Consider the following 17,725-nt stretch of genomic DNA (forward strand, 5'->3'; position numbering starts at 1 on the left):
AGAAGTACCTTGCAAAGTACTGGTTTAAAACAAAATTGTGAATTCCTGAATGTGTGGTTCCGCTTCTAGCTGAATCTCTTCATCTCTCCTAATACAATAAACTCTTCTGAGGTGGCATAATATCTGTTTCTCGAGTCCACATACACGATTTGGGGGTGGTGTGGGTGGATGCACATGCATTTGGGTGGATGTAACACTCACATTTCCCTACTACCAGCCCTAGGACTGAATCTGTGCCACGATCAGCTGTATGGTGAATGTTTAACTCTTGAATTTCCCAGGTGTTTGTAGCCCTGATCAGCACTTACAGACTATAGTAAAATGATTTCCTGTCCCATTTCCGAGTGGCAGGGGCTACACCTGCAGCTGTGCAGCACAAACCCCGGAGTGCAGAAACACCAGGAGGGTGTTTAGCGAGGGCTTTACAACGTTTAAGGTGTCATTACACTGTTGAAAGAGGTCATTACAAAGTCGCTGTGATTGCACCCCACGCTGCCCTCACCCAGCCCCCGGGGCTCGGGTCTCTGGGTCTCTTCCAGCCCCAGTGATCCCGGGATTCTGTGGTTTCAGGGAGAGCAGCATCGCCAGGATCGGTGTTGGAGGGGGAATGTGCCTCTCCTTGGAGCGTGTGAGGGGTGCTGGGGGTGTGGGACAGTGACAGGGACAGTGACAGTGATAGGGACAGAGACAAAGTGACAGTGACTGTTACATGGACAGTGATAGTGACAGGGACACTGACAGTGACACAGTGACACAGGGACAGTGATACAGGCCTGGTGACACAGGGACAGGGACACAGGCACACAGCGACAGTGACACAGTGACAGGGATAATGAGCCAGTGACACAGGCAACCAGTGACACAGTCACATGATGACAGGGATGTAGTAACAGGGACATAAGGAGAGGGACAGGGACACAAGCACACAGACACAAAGGGACACAGGGACAAAGGGACACAGGCACACAGGGACACAAGTACGCACACACACAGACACACAGGCACATAGACACACAGGGACACAGGGACACAAGTACACAAGCACACACAGACACAGGGACACAGACACACAGGGACACAGGCACACAGGGACACAGGCACACAGACACAGGCACACAGGGACAGACACAGGAACACAAGCACAAAAGCGCACAAGCACACAGACACACAGACACACAGGGACACAAGCACACAGGGACACAAGTGCACAGACACACAGGCACACAGGGACAGACACACAGACACACAGGCACACAGGGACAGACACACACACACAGGAACACAGGCACACAGGGACAGAGGCACACAGGGACACAAGCACAAAAGCGCACAAGCACACAGACACACAGGGGCACAGGGCCACAGGCACACAGGGCCACAGGCACACAGGGACACAGGCACACAGGGACAGGGACACAAGCACAAAAGCGCACAAGCACACAGACACACAGGCACACAAGCGCACACAAGCACACACAGGCACACAGGGACACAGGGACACACAGGCACACAGGGACACACAAGCACACACAGACACACAGGGACACAGACACACAGGGACACAGGGACACAGGCACACACAAGCACACACAAGTACACACAGACACACAGGCACACAGACACACAGACACACAAGCACACACAAGCACACACAGGCACACAGGGACAGGGACACAAGCACACAAGCAGACAAGCACACACAAGCACACACAAGCACACACAAGCACACACAAGCACACACAAGCACACACAGGCACACACAGGCACACACAGGCACACACAGACACACACAGACACAAGCACAAAAGCACACAAGCACACACAGGCACACAGGGACACAGGGACAGGCACACAGGGACAAAAGCACACAAGCACACACAAGCACACGCAGAGACACGCAGACACGCAGACACACATGCACACAGGCACACACAAGCACACACAAGTGCACAGGGACACGGCGCGCTCCCTCCGTTCCCGCCGCGGCCGCGCGGTGTCGCTGTGGGGCGCGGCGGCCCCCGGCGGCGCGGCGGGCGGAAGTGACGGCGCGGCGGCCCCGGTGACATTCCCGGCTCTTCCCGGCGCTCCCGCGGCTCCCGCTCCTCCCGCTCCTCCCGCGGCTCCGGCTCCCCCGGCCGCCCATGCCCCGGCCGCTGCCCCCGCCGGGGAGGCCGGGAGGGGCCCAGCCTCGCACAGGTGAGCGCGGCGCGGTGCGGCGGGGGCGGCCCGGCGCTGAGGGGAGGGCGGTACCGGCCTGGCTGCCCCGGCGGGAGCGGCCGCGCATCCCCCGGGCCGGGCGGGGGCTGAGCCCGCCGGGGTGGTCCTGCCGCTCCCGCCTCTCTCCTGCCGCTGCTCCAGCCCCCGGCCTCGTCTGCCCTGGCCCCGCGGGGCGAAATTCCCCACAGACCCCGGGAACAACTCAGGGCCCGCTTTGTGTTTCCCGGGACTTTTGCAACGTGCCTTTTTTTTTTTTTCCTTTCCCGCCCCCCGCAACGACTTTTGAAGTCGTGTGAGTTGTCGGAGAGCAGCCCTTGTACAAGCAAGGGGTGTATGTGCTCCAGTTGTGCGCTTCTCTGGGGGTTTCTCTGCGCCTTTGTTTACCTTGGGTGGTGTGTGCCACTGGTGGGAAGATGTGTCTGGGATGGGAAGAACGCTCAGGTTGTTCTTCGCGGACCTAGCTCGGGTTCCCCTTGAGCTCCTGACATCCAGTGGCTTGCAGATGTGGCTCCGAGCCACACAGCCATCCGAGGCGAATATAAAACTTAACTGTGCTACTTGTTCCTTTTTAAAAGCGAAAAACGGCAGCCTTAGCAGACTTGTAATATTTTAACTATTTCCCCAGTTCCAGTACTGTAACTTTCTTTGCCTGGAGGTTATTGGACAGCTACTCAAAAGGCCACTTTCTGAAAGACTTAGGGCTTTTTTTTTTTAGGTTTACATTGCTGCCACCTTTGTTAAGAAGCATCTAAGTGTGTTTATGTCTTAGTTGGTTAACAGAGGAACACGGCAACTTGCCTTAAATTTTGTAGGTACCTTGGTAAAACTATAAGTGCAATAACTTTGTTAAACAAGATCGTGGTTTTAACTAGCTGTGCACTTTAAACCAACACAAAGTACCTAACAACACTTTAAAAGCTGAAAAAAAGTTGTGTGTCGAGATGGTATAAGTCAGTCCTGTTTGGGTTTTTTTTTCCCTGACAAGTAATTCTAGCTTTTAAAAATGAATAAGTAAATCTTTGAACCCTTGAGCATCTCTTTAAAAATGTAAAATTTCTTTTAATTCCCGCTCCCTTGAGACTTAATTTGGTTTTAAGTCTTCTCTGGTACTTCTCAGGCATCAGACTGAATAATAGTTTCACTTACAGGCAAGGACTAACCTACTTCCACTTTGGAGCTAAAAATTTAAGTACAAACAGTACTGCCTCTCCCCTTGGAATAGCAAACAAATGCTACATTTAAAATGTTTCTCTTGAAGTGTGCTGTGTTGCTTAAGTCTGTTAAAAACGTAATGTTTGACCTTGAGGTGGAAACTGAGCACGATGCTCTTCTGAACTCCCCATCGTGTGGTTCTCCTGCCTGAGTTACCACCTGTAATTCTTGTCTCTGTGGCAGAAGGGTTGGAAGTCAGGCAGTCAGGGCAGCACAGCTTTCCCTGCTGCCCTGGAGGATGGAAATGTGGCCTCTGCTGAGGAAGGAGGTTTGTAGCAAACTCTCAGGAGAACAGTAAGTTGCTTGTCATGTGTTTGCTAAACCCAGACATCCCCCCATATATATATTAATACACACAATAACAAAGCAGTGAGATGAAGTGTGGAGAACTCTTCTGTCCAACAGCAGTAATTTTAAGAGTAATTTTCTGAGTATTTCTCACCTCTAGTGATCTAGAGCAGCCTGCTGGTGTCCAGAGAAACTCCAAAGGAGTGGTTATGTGGCTACTGAAAGCCAATAAACCAGAGTTTTCTGTGGTTCTGGCTTACCAGCAACGCTGGTATTTTGTCTGGGGAACCAAGGGGAGGGACGCAGCGGGTGATGGAAGGCAGTACGTGAGTCTGGGCAGCTGCCTGAGCACATGAGAATAACAGTCCTGACTCATTTTGAGACACTTGAATTTTCTAATTACATGGTGGTGACTGTTTCTGTTTGCTCTCCAGTGCAGTTGCTGGTTAGTGTCGTGAAGAGGTGCAGTGACAGGTGTCTGAGAAGTCGGGCAGAGGGGAGGACTGTGGCCTTACACATCCAGGCGTGTGAGCTGTGTGGCAGTGCAGCCTGGGCATCTCTGCCTGTGCTCGACTGGTGCACAGCCTGCCTGCTTGGAGGGAAATACAGAGCACAAACCAGGAGTGCATGCCTTAAACTGGGGTCTGTGGGGGCAGGGGAAGTGGGGAGGAACCTGAAGCCACCCACGAGGCGGTTGAGAACGGCCACAGTGCACAGAAAACGTTGCCCTGCTCTACCTGATAAAGAGGAGGTAGGAAGGATGTTTGGGTGCCTTTGACAAATGGGCACTGTGGAGGGGGTGGGATTAATGGGGTGAGTTAAGGTTGAATGAACAAAGAGTAAATATGGATTATCATGAGGGGCTTTGAACATCAAACGTTTGGGAGATAAGTTGGTGTAACTCAATCAGAGCAACAAGAAATAATTGCCTTGGCTGTCCTGACCCCCATTTCCTTGCTGTATATTTGCCTTTAAAATGCAGGATTCTTTGTCTGGATTCTGTTCACTTTCTTCCCTTTCTCTTGGCTATTACCACATCAGCTCCCTGCACCACCAAGGATGTATGTGCCATCTTTGACCTGCCTGTATATCAACATCTCACTGAAACATCTGTTAATGAGATGGGAGGTCTCCATGTACCACGCGGTGAAGGGGCTGCACACTGAGTGATTCAGCTCTCTGGTTACCCTCTGACCAAAATACCACCAATTATCTAGTGATATGAAAGCTTTGGAAAGTTTTTCAAATGAGTAAATAGTTTCAAGCAACCCGCACATAATTGTATGCAACATTTCAAAGTTGTTGTGTTGATGGTACTTTTGGACGGAATTTTGTCTTTGGTCAATCTCAGCTTCTGTGTTTTTATCTGCAGTTGACTGAATAGCTTAGAAAACTGCAAACATTGACAGAAACTGAGCAGCAGATTTAATAACACGTTTACTAGATCAAAGTAAAAGATTTAAGCACCATAATTGCCAGTGTGTAACTTGCAGTCTGGAAAAGAATTACTAAAACTTGAATATCTTTGCTGGCTTGAACATTACTGGTAGTGATAGAGAGCTGAAAACAAATCAGCACTGGGAGAGGGGGACAGGCATAGTGGTGGGAAAGAGCTCTGAGATAAGGTGTGCTGCAGTGTATGTTGATGTTCTGAGATGACCTTGTGGGGAAAGCGAACAACTTTCGGTTTTCCAAAACCAAAATAAATGTTCAGCACATGAATGGGAGTTCATCCTTTATCACTGTAACTCAGGAGCAGCCAAACTTACGAAACTGGAATCTGTGGCAGCAGATATTATTGCAGGGAACTTGGACAACACAAATCACCACAAAAATCGTACTTTCTGTCACATCTTTGATCCAGATTTTTAACGAATAATGCAGTTCTGAGGCTGCAACTTGAGGTTTAGAATACAACATCCACAAATGTGCAATTTTGAACAAAAAGAAAACTGGATTAAAGGGATTGTAAATCAAAATGTGCATATAGTGTAAATATTAGCTTCTACTCTTGCTTTCTCTGATGTGGTACATCTCTGAGCTTAGCTGAGTGCCTGATACCTTGTCACTTACTCAGTGTTACTGTTTAAGGGTTCTAATTTGAATCTGGGTTCGCCCATTCCTGCTCCTTAGCGTTCTGTCTGATCTCGCCGTGTCTGATCCGTGTGACTGGAGCCTGCAGCAGTTTCTCCGTGGATGTGTCTTGCTCCCTGCAGCTGGGGCACACGTGCATTACTCATTTAGGGCTGGAAATGAGATGCAGCTCTGCGGTGCAGGTGTTGCAGTGACACTGTGTCCGATGCGTTACTGACTGCTCAGGGAGGTCAGGTAACTTGCCCATGATCATGAGGTGTGTCAGCTTCAGGTGCAGAATGATCCCATCTAATATCCCTTTTTATTTAAGAAGTTATTTGGGGGTTGGTGTCAATTTGACCACATAGTTTGCCTCTCCAATGCTCAGAAATTGATCTAAGTCGCAGAATAGCGTCCAGGCTTCAGCCTTGTGATATTTGGTCTCCAAGAAAACAGCTTAGAAGCTGTTGGTACTCAATCTGACAACTTTTGAATCATAAATGGAACAGGTGGTCACTTTTTAATTAAATGCAAGTATTTAAAGACTCCTTCAAGCTAGCATTTTTGTTTCAGTCTGTGTGGATCATGAATCTGACGTTTTAGTGAGAATTCTGTAGTGTCCTGCAAGATGCTCTTCTGCTTTGATGCTTCAAAATTCCTGAAAATGAGCAGATGGAGCCAGACCTTGATTGAATAAGTGTTTCTCTTGCTACCTTTCTGCTCCAGTGTCTTGTTTCATGATGCTTGATCATTAGCACTAAACAACTTATTTTAGAGAAGTCAGATTTCACTTCCATTCATCCAACATGGGTAGAGGCCAAGTGATTCACAGGAGCAGGGCTGGGAATAACTAAGAGCCAGACTGTGTAATACCAGTTGTCTGCATGATGAAACAATTACCATTTTAGTAATTTGTTTTCCATTGGGAATATTGCATTTCCATGGTACCAGTGTGAGGCTGGTGCTTCCAACAGTACTGTCAAACATTTGAAGCAAAAAAGAATCAGCTTGTCATGATAGCAAGGTGAGGTTGAGCCAGTGGTGTTCTCTCCTACTTTGGCTTTCTCATCAGCTGGTAATTCTGGCTCCTCAGCTCACTTCCCTGGTTCATCTTCTCTTGGAATGCCAAATCTTGCGAGAAAGATGTTTCTAAGTAATCTGGCAATTCAGGGAAGAAATGTTGGCAAAGAATATATCAGGGAAGCTATCTGCTAATTCTGTGTGCTTGTGGTTGGAAATACAATGGTTTAAAGGCTGTCTCCTAATGAAGTAAGTTGAGTGAAGTGCTGGTAGTCTGTAGCCTCATCGTGTTTGGTAAGAGATCTTTTGGAAATGAAGTTGCCATTGTGGGAAAGAATGGTCTTGTGGGCAGCAGTGCCCATGAGCCCATTACTGATAAATACAATTTGTGCTGCCAATAACTATGGTTCCTCCAAAGGAGGTAACACCTTTCACTTGCACTGTCCACAATCTGAGGAGTTACAATAAAACACATATTTCTTTGAGTATTGTGTTTAGAGAGCCGTTAAGGTGAGGTTTTATTTTTCATGGTTCCACTTAGTGTTGTTAGTAAGTCATCTTAAATGCAATACACAGACTTTGGATCCACTCACTGTAGTAAGAAAATCCAGGAATTGTTGAATACTGTAAAACTAAGCCAGGGAAATTAATTTAATATCTTGCCAGAGTTAGCTTCATAAGCCCTCAGTAATTAGTTATAAATCTCACCTAACTTAAAACAAGTTTGATAACAGACACCTGAATTCCCTTGTTTGTTTTACAAGATCAAAATGTTTTTTTGATTGTTTAACACCTGTAGTGGATTTCATTGTTTGTCTGTTTGGAACTCTCCGAGCTCCAGCAGCAATAAGGCTGTGTTGAATTAATGGAATGAGGTTGAATTGATACTCCGGGCTTCATGCTCTTGTGGTTTTTTTCTTCCATCTCCCTTTTTACTGGGAAAGCTGTTTATATAGTTCATGTCTCTTGTTGCTAACCATTTGTTTTATTCTTATGAAAGTTCTGCCAGCTGAACCACTTTTTCCTAAACAGGAATAATAACCTAAGAAGTAGTTTTAGGGTAAAAGATGCATTTTAAGGCTCGTTTGGTTTGGTTTGGTTTTTTTTCAGGGATGGTGGGGAAAGAAGTGGTTAGTGGGTTTTTTTCATTTTCTTTTTCTCCTGCCAGTACTTGCATGGTACTGCTGAAAACTGCCTTTTAAGTTTCTTTTTCTCTTTTTGTAGCTAGTAACTTGGAATCCTCTTACATACTCTTATTTAATTTCTGCAGTCAAATACATGCAGAAATTATGAACTTTTGTGAATTGCAGGAAAGAAATGTCTGCTTTCTGGTCTGTCTGTTCCCTTGAAGCAGAGCTCAAATTTCTTCTCCTCTGCCAGCTGGAATACTTTAGAAAGTATCTGACAGTAAAGACCATGTTAGAGGCATTTTTGTTAATACACATGTGAATGGCTTTTGACCCAGTCAGTTCTTTTTTTAAATACCCAAGATAGCTTTTGTTCATTTGTAGAACCAGCCTGTGTTTGCTTCATACTGAGACCTGTGACAGGAGTCCTGTCTCTTCTAGGAGCACTTTTGACACATAAAGACTCTGCTGTTGATTGTTAGCAATCTGGTGGATGCTGAAATCAATTGGCACCTCTTGTTACTAGTCTAAGCAGGTCAAGAGTTTGGTGTCAAAAACAGCCCAGTTGGTATCTTACTGTACAATTTCATCATTTGAATGCAACATGACTTTGCCTTTAGTAGACTGATACCATTTATTTTTCAGTGGTATACCTCCTGCAAATCCATATTGCAGTATTTCGGATACTACTAGCTTAATAATTAAAGAAGCAAGTGAATAATATGAGTGGCTGTGTGGATGAGGAAATTATTTGAGATCAGTGCTTGTTGGGCTTTCAGCTCCTTTTCAGCTCTTCTGTAGAATTTGGATGTGTCAATTGATGGTCAGACCATAAAATGGGTATCTTACTGCCCTATGCCTTATAGCAAAGACATTCATTTGTGTTGAATTAAAGCATTTGAAATTTTAAAATACCTGAGGGTAGGTTTTGTTTGTTCCCCAAGGCACAGATGGTGTAAAAACGTCTGATCATGAAATATTTACAAACTGCATGGTTACTTAGTATCTCTTAACTCATCTTCTTTAAATGGCTGTCTTAACCCCACAGCAAGTCTAGTTCAGTGCCTTGAGCTCTTGGGAAGCTGTGGGAGATGTGGAGTCTGGAAAATCACTGTGGAACACAGCACTTGAGGACATGGTTTAGTGGTGAACGTGGAGGTGGTGCTGGGCTGAGGTTGGACTTGATGAATTTATAGGTATTTTCCAACCTTTATGGTTCTGCAAATACAGCACTGCTGAGATGGATTTACTGCTTTGAAGTTACATTGACGTTGTCCTGATCTATCAGTTGGAGCTATTGGCAAATAAAAAGATGTTGTACTTTCAGGATATCTCAGGTAAATGTTCTTAACCTCTGCTCTGAAAACTAGTATTAATTTGTTATGTTGTGCTCAAGCAATTTAAAATTGGCTTTTGTGTGAGCATTGCTTTGACTGTGGTGGAAAAATAGACCAACATTTCTTGAAAAGATCTGTTTGTATAGAATGGGGAAATAAAGAAAACATTTTGTTCAAGAAACAGAAATGGTTAGATAAAGTAGAAAAATCTGTTAAACTCGGTGTCTTAGAAAAAGATCGTCCATCCGTGTGACAATCCTCTGTAGGGTGATCTCTGCAAGCTAATATGTAGCAGAGAGAAAAGGAAACTTCCGTAGTGTTGATTTCTGCCACTTGTTTTTTTGAAAGCAAAGATATAAAAGTCACTTGAGTTTTTAGGAACAGGTAGTAATAAAAATAAGGCCACTGTAATTTTTAGAGTACAGAGCTTTGTAGACTTTAAATTGTTGCGCACTTGAGAAAAATGGTTTCATTATAAGGAAGAAAGGAGATTTTTAGAAGGCTAAGTGCAGCCAACCCTGAGTGCTTTTATCTGTGTGCAAGGACTGTGATTTTTTTTTTATTGTGGGGTTCCAAGTGCAGCTGGTGAATGTTTATAGAAGCCTGTGTGCAGAGTTGTGAAATAAACCTTAGCTGGGTATTTGCCTTTCCTTTGAAAGGGGCAGAATATGTGCATTAAGCATTACAATACAAAAACCTGTATTTAAATATGCAGTCTTGCCTCTTATGTAGGATAAAAAAATGTTGCTTTTCAAGATCGCAAAGGATACTTCGCAAAGCTTTGTATTAACACATACACTTGTAATTTATATTCAGTCTTGGGTAATTTGTATATGCAGCCTGTTGAGTATTCAGTAGGAGCAGCCTATTTTTAATCTTCATTTATTTATGCAAAACCAGTTGAAACACAGCATTAGTTTAATCCTTTCTTCTTTTGTTTTGCACTGCAATTCTCTTGCCATGTTGGTTCCAAGGGTCCTATTCTTTGGGGCTCCTACCAGGCCTGATTTGTGAATTGTCTGATAAAGAGCCAGCTCCACTCCCAGAAATGTGCCTTAGGTAGAATTGCATGCCAGTGAGTCAGCTTTAGGGCAGCATTTTCAAAGGAACACTATATAAATTACACAGTATCCCTGTGGGGGTGGCTCAGTGTTATGAAAAATCTGCTGTAGAGCATCGTGCAATACACACATCCACATAGAGCTGAGTCAACTGTCTTGGTTTAAACTGACTGAGTGCTGGTGTGACTTCTGTTGTTTTAAGTGCATGGGTTTGTGTGACACTTAAAAGAAAATGAAAAGGAATGTCTGGTGTCTTTGGGAGAAGCTGAACAAGCTGGGCAGTCCAGAAAGTGTCAGCATTTCTGTCTTTGTCTGGGTGCAGATCAGTCTTTCCTGACAGGTGTCTGATAATTTGGATTGATTAGTTTTTGGTTAATTTGACATTCTGCTGTCCAGCATAAGGTAATGGCTTTAAACTGACAGAGAGTAGGTTTAGATGAGATATTAGGAAGAAATTCTTGGCTGTGAGGGTGGTGAGGCCTTGGCACAGGATGTCCCATCCCAGGAAGTGTCCAAGGCAAGGCTGGACAGGGCTTGGAACAGCCTGATCTGGTGGAAGGTCTTCTTGCCCTTGGCAGGGGATTGGAACTGGATCATCTCTAATGTCCCTTCCAATGCAAACCATTCAGTGATTCTCTGATATCTCTATGTGCTGTTTGTGCTAAAATGTCAGTGATTACTCCACTGAATTAATCATGTTGATTTTCAATGGAAAGGAAGGTGATTCAAGAAGAAAAAAAAACATGGTTACCACACAGCTGCACCTCCAAAGGGTTTTGGTGAAATTTCGGAAGTGGACAGGTTCATTAGCACTTCACATCTTCAGAGTTACTTGTCCTTGCATCAGAAGAGAGCCTAACTTTGTTTTTTGCCTGAAGTTTATCCTGTGTTATGAAGCCACCACACGCATTACAGTCAACTCTTCAGTACCCAGGCTGTGTGCTGCTTCTGTCCTTTCCCAACCCACCCTCCTCAGACACACAGTCTATCAAGTGTTCGAGTCAGAATTCTTGATGAGCTTGTCTGTGTGTTTAAGTTTTTGAAAACAGTCAGCTGTTTAACATAATTTTATTAGCCTCTGTTTTATGTGTTTGTCATTACCTCTCATACCTCTGATTTATTCCTTCTCTGTTGGGTAAATGTGAGATAATTTACCCAATTTATCCCACTGGAGACAGAAATAATCATGTGTGTAAAAAGGAGACATTGCAGAGTTTAGTTTCTTATAAATACAAAAATATACTCAGACTTAGATGAAAATAACTGACTTTGGTGGCACTAGAACTGTAAGGTTGGAAGGACCTGGAAGGATTTCTAGTCAACTGTGTACTCTGAATAAATAACTTGTATGCAGCACTGCAGTTTAACTTTTCATTTATGTAGTCACAAAAGCCTAAAGAACGCACATGATGTTATTTGCTGCAATAATACAGGTACAGTTTATCTTTTTTTTTTTTTTTTTAAATTACAGCTTCCAGTTGAATGGGAAGTGGTGAGAGGAGGTGGATTGTGCAAGTTGTTTTCTTTCAGCACTAACTGAAAGGGCATTAAAAGGCAGTGTTCTGAGACATAATTTTTTTCATTTCAACAATTGCTAGAACTGGCCTAAGAAGGTGATGTGACCATAAGCAGGCAAAAGAAGTGGTCTGTTGGACTGTGATTAAGAGGAAATGTGTTAACAATAAACTAAAGTGAGTTTTCCAACAAGCTGCTGTGAAAAAGTAGTACCTCCAAAGTAGGGATCTGTCCTGTCCATAGGTTTAGAAAAAGAAGACCTGGTTTGCTTCAAACAAGCTAGGCATTCTTTTTCATTAGTCAGCTCAGTAATACCTGAAATGACAATGTACAATTAAGGTTAGGGTGTTATGGTGTTTATTTCAGGCTGTTGAGATACAGTCCTTGTTCAGCTTAAATAACTAAGTTGTAAGTAGAATGAGTAACATTCTAGTTGTTAATATATGGTATGTGATTTAGCATGTTGTTTGCTTGGCCTGAGTAGATGGATTTGGTGAAGCCTTCAACCTTGAGCTGTGTACTTACAGTTAGAAATGTTTGTTTCTGTAACGGAATTAATTCCTTAGTAATCTTCCTAGTAGCTGATCCACAGCTGTGTTTTGTCTGTGGTGTGAGAAGGACATTGATAACAAATGTATATTTTAGTAGCTGCTGAGTACTGTTTACCTAAGTGAGCGCTTTTTTCATTTCCTGTGCTCTGCCAGCAAGCAGAGGCACCAGGAGCTCAAAGCAGAAGATCAGGAGGCAGCAACCACCAGCAGAAGCTTCAACTCCACGAGAGTTGAATAGCCTGCCTAGTCATGGAGAAAGAACCCAATGAGGTACTGGAAGATGCCAGGCCAAAAATCAGCACTGAAACAAGAGCTGCAGGCAAGGTGCGTGAGGGTTGGGTGCCTAAGTGGTGTAATTCCCTGGGGATTTCTTTGTTCAAGGTCCCTCTCCAGAGACATAGCTGATCTGCTGCTCTAACATTCTGTTAAATTATTTATTTTTATAATCTGATGCCTGAAACTCTGCTGTGGGAAACCTGCTATCTTTAATATAAGTCTTTGTGCCGTAGTATATATTACATGAATATTGTTCTTTAGGAAGCTACTATCACCTCTGAGTTATTTTAATCATTCTTTTTATCTACAAAAATCTCTTCCCGGAGCAAACAGTGTTGTGAAAGAATGCTCAGTACCCTCTCTTGTGTCTAGGCTGAACCTGTGAGTTCAAGGTGTGATGAGACAAAACAGCAGGCAGCTTTTAATCAGATTTGGGTTTTTTTTAATATGGGGATGATTTGTGCTTTTTCTCCCTTCCCTCCTTCCTGCCAGCTCTGGCAGAAAATTTCACTTACTTTCTCATTTTAAATTTTGCTGGCTTATTGAAAGGAATCTACCCACAGAAGAGTGAGCCCGTTTTGTGCAAAGGAGGGAATATGACAGTACACTCACAATTAGGTGAGAAAAGAATAAGGGACAAAGCCATCCGTGTTAGTGGCAGCAAACTGGTAGAGAGGCTGGGCTGTCTGTGCAAATCTGACCTTCAAAATCCTTCAGGATTTCTTCCCTGAACTGTAGATTCCTTAGTGTACAAACTGTGTGCTTTTACAAATCAATCTAAGGTTTGAAAATATTTCCCAGGTAGTGGTACAGTTAGATAATTTAATGGTTTCTGCACTCTGGTGTGATCTGTGTGTGACTTGGAAAATAACCTATTTTCTTCTGGAAAAATCCAGCACAGAAGTTTTTACAGAATTGCCTTTTAAAATCATCAGTGCAGTATCTGTTCATCAGTAAAAGGAGAATGCCATTTCTGATCAACATCTAATTAAGTATTCATCTGTGTCTGTAAGCATTTCAACTTATTTTTCAGTGCTGCGTTCTCGTTCTAGTAAAAAATTGGTCTTTCTCTAGCGCCACCTTGAGATTTCCTTTTCTAGTACTGTTACTAGAAAGGTGAGTGGTAAGAAAGCAATGGAAGTTTTTCCATGAAGTCTCTTCTAGCTGTTCTGTACAGTTTTCAGGTAGAACTAAATAAGGACATTTTTTTCTTTCTTGGAGACAAGGCTTGCCTTGGCAGAGATATTTTCTGCCAAACAGTGTTCTTCCCTGTAGCAAAGTCTGTTTGAGTCATGGTAGGTGGTTTTTTTTTCCCCACTGAGAGAAAGGCAAAGCTCTGGTTTATATATATGTATTAAAAAAAAAAATGTATATATATATATATATATATATATATATATATATATGTATATATATATATATATAATGGAATTGGTGATGTCTAAATAGCCAGTTCAAGAGACTTGAAGAGTACAAACCGTACCAGAACAGGTATTTTTTTTCCATGTGCACAGAAACACATCTCAGTATTGTGAAATTTCTATTCCCTCTGCTACCAAGTCACTGAAAATCACTGTGTGAGGGATCCAACCAGTGTGGTTTGAGTCGTCAAAGGTCCCACTTAATATAAAAAAATCCTATAAAATAGTGTAATTGGGCTGTTAGCAAGGTGGCAATGTGCAGATGAAACATATTTTTTTCTGGCTGATAGACCAGAGAGATGGAAAGGCAAGTGCAAGTGTTGTTACAGCCCCTTTGGGAGCTGTGAGGTAGATGATGTTTCCAAGTAGGACATTTGTGGAAAATGTCTATAGCTCACTTTGGCTGCCCTTTATCTTCGTGTCAAGCTCTGCTCTTCATGCTCCCCAGGCTGAAGAGTTGAACAGTGCAGAAGCTGTTCTGCAGTTATTAGTATGAATATTTAAGTATGTTTTCATTTGGCCAGAGTAATACACTTTTGGTTTGTGTCAGAGCAACACATTTTTTCCCTGTGTGTACATTTCAAAACTCTTAGAGAAGATACTTTCCATTTTAAAGTACATGGCCAGAGGAAAGCTGGGAGCTGCACTAGCAGGTACAATACAAATTTCCCTTGTTCCATCATCAAATCTGTGTTTTATTTAGCTGTATAATAGAAGAATTATTTGATAATACAGGTTTGTGAGTGAATTATGTAGAAATATTGGTTTCATTACAGTATTGACATGCATTTGGGTCTCAGAACGTGTGTATTCATCATTTGGGTTGGTTGGTGCTCTGCTGTAGCCTTGGAAATAAATTGTTCCTACGTGATATTTACTGCTTACATTAAATTACTGTCTCCAAAAATTCTTCTTTGAAGTTGCTTTCAAGAGAGCATTATTCATGCAAGTATTCAGAAATATTTTTCCTGATATATATGTTCCTCTATTTCATAGTAGGCATTTTATTCTGGTTTTGGAAGGAAAATGCTGTGCTTACAGTTTGGGATTTTGGGTTTATGGGGTTTTTTCCTCATATTTAGCAGACCTGGTTTTGCCATCTCCATCTTTCTTGTGATGTCTCATATTAAGCAACCTTTCTTTCCTTAGCTGGTGTTTCACTCCCATAAGTATTTTCATCATTCCCTTGCACCATACAGCAGTTCATTCATTAGCCTGAAGGAAGCATGAACTCTATTTTAGTATTCTTGAGAAACAAAGTTTCAAAGTGGGTTAGGGCACACAGGACAAGGCTCATTTTTGCACAGCACCTTTCAGAAGCAGAGAAGTACCATTATATTGAATATTACAAACGTGTACAATTACACACTTACAGGCAGCTTGGGTTGGATGAGGAAACTGAAGAAGGATTGTCAGGGTACAGAAAAATCTCTCTGAACCATCCATACTTCCTCAGGCTGCTCAAGTGCTGATTGGCCTTCTCTGCAGAAATGCATTTTTTTAGATAAGATCTCGCTGGTGCTTTTTTTTTGCCTTCGCTTTGTTTCTTGAAGTGCATAAATTTATAATTTACTGTACTTCTGAACCCGTAAAGGATTTGTTCCACACCATTCATCTGTGAGTGAATGTGGTAATTTAAGGGTCTTTATTCTATGTTGATTTCCAAGTGAAAATTTAGCTGAAAGGCAAAGTGTGAATAATGAAGACAGAATGGTAACTATTGATCTATCCAACAAAATTTCCTCGAAGTTGCTTCAGGTACTTTTGGGTAGATAATGTGCATGTTATCAATCAGATAAACTGCTTGGTCTTTGTACTTGGATTAAAACAATGCAAGTTATTAAATTATAACTTGAAGTAAAGTGTAGGATGCTGGTGTGGGTGGATAATGTTTCTTCCTTGCAGCCCCTACTATTTAATGGTTCTTTCCTGGCAGATTTGAGAGAAACTAGGTCAGCCTTGAGGTTCTCGTATATCCAGGACTTGCATGGGAGACACTCAGGGACTTCCTGAATGGTGTGTTAGATATTCCTGAAACTTCTTTACGTGACTCACCAGTGTGGTGGTTCTCTGGTGAGAGCAGTCTGTGTTACATGTAGCTAATGCCTCTGAAGCCAGAGCCTGTAGCTGTGCCTCTGACACTTCAGTAGCACTTCAGAGCACTTCTTTATTTAAAAAGTCTGTGGTACATGAGGTTCCCTTGCAGAATGTTTCCATTGAGACCCTCATTTAATGTGACTCCAGTACCATTTTTGTGAGTGTGTAAGTGAAGGAAAAATTTGGTGTAATGGGAGGAGTTCGCTAAGAAAAAGTAAATTTAGGAAACCAGCACAATACTGAACAATAAGATACTCTTCTGTGGAGCCAAGATGGGAGAGCTGGGGGTGCTCACCTAGAGAAAAGAAGGCTTTAGGGAGACCTTAGAGCCCCTGCCAGTGCCTAAATGGGCTCTAGGAGAGCTGGAGAGGGACCTGGGGCAAGGGATGGAGGGACAGGATAAGCGGGAATGGCTTCCCAGTGCCAGAGGGCAGGGAGAGATGGGATATTGGGAAGGAATTGTTGTTTGTGGGAGTGGGGAGGCCCTGGTCCAGAGAAGCTGTGGCTGCCCCTGGATCCCTGTCGGTGTCCAAGGGCAGGTTGGACAGGGCTAGGAGCAACCTGGGATAGTGGAAAGTGTCCCTGCCCATGTCAGGGGGTTGGAACCAGATGAGTTTGGAGGTTCCTTCCAACCCAAACCACTCTGTGGTTCTGTGGGCCCATAGTGTCTAACCAAAAGCAGTGAGTTATTTAAGGTAACATTGTGAAGAGGAGGACTGAGTTACTTGTATAATTATTTCCTACTGTTCTGTTCCTGTGCAGGCTGCTGCATTGCTGGAGACGTCTAGCTCACCCAGCCTCCCAGACAATGTGCTCCATGCTTTGAGTGTAGAAGGACCTTGCTCTGCAATGAAGATGGAGGCAGTAGGAAAAGCAGAAGAACTTGTTGATTCAGAAATTCCACCAAAGACTTCTGAAAAGCAAGAGACTGCTCCTGATGAAGATGGGCCTATAGAACTCGAGACACAAACTGAGAAGGACAGCATTTCCACTGCAGCAGACTCTGCAGTGCTCTCTTCCATGCCTTGCTTGCTGATGGAACTGAGGCGGGACTCCTCGGAGTCTCAGCTGGCATCTACGGAGAGCGACAAGCCAGCGGGTGGCCGAGTTTATGAGAGTGACTCTTCTAACCACTGCATGCTTTCCCCTTCCTCCAGTGGGCACTTGGCTGACTCAGACACGTTGTCTTCTGCAGAGGAGAATGAGCCCTGCCAAGCTGAAGCTGCTGTAGAGGGAGACCCTTCTGCAGGGTCCGGGGTTGCAGTTGGGAGGAAATCCAGGAGATCCAGGTCCGAAAGCGAAACTTCAACGATGGCTGCCAAGAAAAACCGACAGTCTAGCGATAAGCAGAATGGCAGAGTTACCAAGGTAAAGGGTCACCGGAGCCAAAAGCACAAAGAGAGGATCCGGCTCCTGAGGCAGAAGCGGGAGGCGGCTGCTCGCAAGAAGTACAACCTGCTGCAGGACAGCAGTACCAGCGACAGTGACCTGACCTGTGACTCCAGCACGAGCTCGTCAGACTACTTATTA

General features: G+C 43.7%; 1 pseudogene across 1 annotated transcript; it reads left to right on the top strand.

Moving 5' to 3' along the window:
• Positions 1-2,032: 2,032 nt before the first annotated feature.
• On the top strand, positions 2,033-17,719 carry LOC146425209 (protein ARK2N pseudogene; annotated as a pseudogene). The gene is made up of 3 exons (XR_014847052.1): positions 2,033-2,196; positions 12,555-12,725; positions 16,958-17,719. The product of XR_014847052.1 is annotated as a protein ARK2N pseudogene (transcript).
• Positions 17,720-17,725: the final 6 nt, after the last annotated feature.

This window comes from Lichenostomus cassidix, chromosome Z (genome assembly GCF_008360975.1).
Source record: "Lichenostomus cassidix isolate B80296 chromosome Z, HeHo_3.0, whole genome shotgun sequence".
Taxonomy (NCBI): Eukaryota; Metazoa; Chordata; class Aves; order Passeriformes; family Meliphagidae; genus Lichenostomus; species Lichenostomus cassidix.